The following is a 4,385-nucleotide window of genomic DNA, read 5'->3' on the forward strand; positions in this document are numbered from 1 at the left end:
TGAACTTTAGCACATTCCCTAATAAATTGTTTTGCAACGAGGCATTACCTTAATAAATATGTGGCAGAATACAAATCTGAATTTTGGATAAAGCCGGATTCAAAATTCTGGATTCATTTTCGAGACATCCAAAGACATCCCATTGAGCATTTTTCCATTTAGACCAGATTTCAACGGGATTTGCAAGACTAACATTTTTCGCCTTCTACATTGTGCTAATAGTATATCTTCATTTTAGAGGTTTACTAAGAATCCTCATCCACATTTATCCGTTGAAAGCCAATATTGCAAATCCCAGTGAAATCTGGTCTAAACGTGAACGTTTAATCAACGTCTTCAAATAGTCGACGGACGAAAAAAATGTCACTTTTGAACCACTTTGAACCATCTTTTAAACGTTACCGTATTTTAAATGTGTTTTCAATGTAGAAATGTTTTTGAACGTGAAATGTCCTTAATACCAGTGGTGGCTGGTGGTACATTTTCTAGGTAGGGCCATCCAATCAAACCTCATCCACATTTATCAGTTGAAAGCCAATATTGCAAATCCCAGTGAAATCTGGTCGAAACGTGAACGTTTAATCAACGTCTTCAAATAGTCGACGGGAAAAAAGTCACTTTTAACCCGCTGGTGGAAAATTTTCTAGGTAGGGCCATCCAATCAATTTCAGCAAACATCCCAGTAGGATTTAATGCAAAAAAATGAAGGTATCAAACGCGCATTACAACTTTGCAGTTAAATATTTAACAATTATTCGAACACGAAATAAAGCAGTAAATAACACTTTGATAAACACGTCAGGACATCATATTTTTGTCACCCTCACAGGGAATTTTAGTATAATATATATATATATATATATATATATATATAATATAATGAAACATGTTTATTTATTGAGATGCCCCTACGGACCTTATTATAGGGAGGCAAAGATCAGGAGAAGTAAACATGAAGTGAAAAAATTAGGAATACTGATGTTAATTTAAGCTATGATGAGTTTTCACTGTTAATTTACCATCTCAATTAAATGTCAAATTAAAAGAAAATATGTTCACTTTGCCTAAAATGTAGCTTGACAGAGTTCTCCATGTCTGCCCTGGTGTTCTCATGTTTCCTTACTTCCTCAGACAGGTGCTTCATGTCCCTCACTCCCTAACTGTCCGTGCTAGATCTGTCCCCGTTGTTTTAAAAAGCTAAATAAGTTATTAGCATGACTGCATCCAGCTAGCCAAACCTGCCTGTCGAGCTACTAGAGAAGCTTCCCTTTCCCGCCAGTCTGCTGTCTGATTGTGAGGTCAGGCTGATCTGGGATCAGCTCTTACAGCTGTAGTTTCTCCGCCAAAGTTCTCCTCTCAAACGGGTCTTGGAGGAGAGTAGTGCTCGCGCTGGCGCTCGCCTGACTTCTCCTGACGAGAACGCGCATCTTGGGACTTTGGCCCCGAGCTGAATCTATTTGAGGACGCTGATTGGCTATATTGTATGTCACTCATTTGTTGTCTTTAATCAGCAATTGGCTAAACTGCTTCGTAGACCCGCCTCTTGTGGGCCATTTCTCTATGGCCCCAGCGCTGCTGAGACGTGCAGACAGGGGGTGAGGACGTACAGGAAAAGCATATATTTTGCGCAGATATCATAATTTACAAATATTACTGGTTACATTCCATATTTCAAAAACACAAATATTGACAATTTGTATAATTTTTTATTATTTTCTTTTTTTTGTGGCTCAAGGTGGGGCCACGCCCCATGACTCTCTATTGGCCAGCCGCCACTGCTAAATACTCTATTTTATAACGTCGGGCTACAGCGATAGTCCATAAATACAGTCTCCAACTGTATGTTTACTGTTTGTCCATGCTGCTGTAGCCACAAGCTAACATGCGAACGTTACAAGCTAGCAGCTTCGACCGCATGGTGAGCACAACATGATATTTTGGTTTGCAATATTGTAATTCAGTAGTTAAAGTACTTACACAGTATGTCGTTAGCGTGAAGCCTCGTTTATTCCGTCAGCTCGTTCACTTCGCTCCCGTGCCGAGTTTCCAGATACAGCTGCATGTTTCAAAGTTGTAGTAGGATCTCTGAGCCTAAGTGCCTGCGCATGCGTGTTCCAGCAGTAAACACAGACTCGTATTTTACAAGAACATAGAGACATATTGTACTCTGCTCTCATTACGATGTCCTGGGAGCTTCTTGTTGACAGCACACAGTCTATAGTTCCATATTTATGACATTTTATATAAAACATTAAATGCGTTGAAATCACGTCTTCGTGTAGACCACATTTCACCCAGCCAGCGTAATATGACTTTGGAGAAATACGTTCAAAGTAACCAATATCGTGTCTCTTTCAAACCTACAACTGAAGAAACCATCAATATGTTATATGTCTTAGATGTTCAGACCCAATTTCAACCAGTTTTAAACAAATCCCGGTTGGTGCTCACTGGGTGTTCTCAGCATTATTTTATTTTTTTTGTTGGTATTTGTCTTTTCATTGTTTTGTTTTTGTTTTGTGGAGGCATTGTCTGATGAGTTCAGTGTACAGAGCCGGTGTGTCCCCAACTCTGGGTGGACTTTTGTATATAATCATCAATCAAAACGTACAGACGCAAATAATTAATAAATAAGACAAACGCATTCCATCGGTCCTGTAGGCTACTTATATGGAGGACACAGAACACAGTATAAATACCACAGAACACAGTATAAATACTACAGAACACAGTATAAATACCACAGGCTGTGTATAAATACTCAATGTAGTTTGTTAGAGAGGTTACAGGCTACAGAGAGAAAACACCTCTACAGTGATGATTACTGTGTGTGTCTTTATTAGTGTTTGGTATTATTAGTTACTATTATTAAGTACAGTGATCATGTGTGCAGACAAACTTCTCAAACGTCTCTCCAGCTGTTAAAGCCGACTGACATCTGATCCAGCTGTGATTAGAGCCGCCGTCATCAGAAACAGACGGCCGCTTCATGTGACGCTTAGAGGAAAGGACGTTTCTTTTCTCTTAAAACATATTTCCTCGTTTCCTCTCCTCGCAAGGAAAAGACTCAAGTGAGAGAAACGGGGACTTGGGATGTACCCTTACTCAGGTACTTCCCTCTTTCTCACTCAGCTCTTAGTAAATGTTCCTACTCTGCCCCCTAGAGGTCAGGATGACGTAATAAATACTCACAACATCTTGTTTCACAATATGTTTTTCCACATTTCTTTCCATTTCTTTCTCTTACATTTTACATTTTTTCTTTCTTATCTTGTTAAATTTACTTATTCTCTTTTGCTTATCTAAAATGTATTTTACCTTTTTTGATGATGTCTGTTTGTCTTTTATAGTTACATATTATTTTATTTTGTATTTATTTGATTAAGTTTTCCTCCATAATAATAGGATATTCCTTGTTTTCTGGAGGACGTAAACTAAAAAAGTTGAGTCCAAAATGGGATGGTGAAAGGGATTATCAGCACCTTGCACTGATGGGCCTGACAGATGTTGAGTCAAAGTAATCTTATGAACATTGCAATTTGTTTATAATATATATTTTACGAAATAGTCTAATAGACTTAACTATATGCAGATTTTTCTTCAACTTCAGATCTTTTTTGGGAGGTAGGGAGGCGACGACTGTCAGTCAGAATACTTAAATTAGAGGCAGGGCTTTGTCCAGACTGTTCTCAGCAAAGGAGGAGAACTATTGACAAATAGCTAATAGAGCAATTTAAATCTATTTAAATTCTAGACCTAATCTTTTTAGGAAGCCTCGGTCAAAAGTTAAAACACGAAAACGCTTGAGATTGAGAAACCGGGCCCTGTTCTGGCTGATCTCAGCAAAGGAAGGTAATTACTGGCAGCTAGATATCTGCAGACATGAAGGACTGCAGCTTCTACAGTTGCAGAAGCCAAAGCTGGGTTGTGAAGATCACTTGGGAAGGCCATAAACGGTATAACTTTATATCAATTAAATTGGAAGAAGCAAAGTTAGTAATGTGCATTGTTGGGACAGGGATTTATACAGACAGAGAGAGAGAAGATAAGAGAGGAGCTCAGTGTATCCTAGGATGTCCCCCGGCAGTCTGGGCCTATAGCAGCATATCTAGGGGCTGGTCCCGGGCAAAGCCAGCCCTAACTATAAACCTGAGCTAGTCCTTAACTAGAAACGTGAGCCAACGCTTAACTAGAAACCTGGGAACGACAAGTAACCCTGCAAATAATCTCCTTAAGATATCATGGTGCTTGGTCAAGAAGGGCTTTGTAGGTGACATCATTACTGCCTATGACTGCACATAAAATGATGCACCTGCTTGGTGTAAACCGTAGGGGGGGTATTTTCACAGTGTGGTTGGTATTAGTAGTACTACGTTTACTTAAGT

The sequence above is a fragment of the Anarrhichthys ocellatus genome, unplaced genomic scaffold, assembly GCF_004355925.1.
Source record: "Anarrhichthys ocellatus isolate YVR2014 unplaced genomic scaffold, GSC_Weel_1.0 scaffold53, whole genome shotgun sequence".
Lineage (NCBI taxonomy): Eukaryota > Metazoa > Chordata > Actinopteri > Perciformes > Anarhichadidae > Anarrhichthys > Anarrhichthys ocellatus.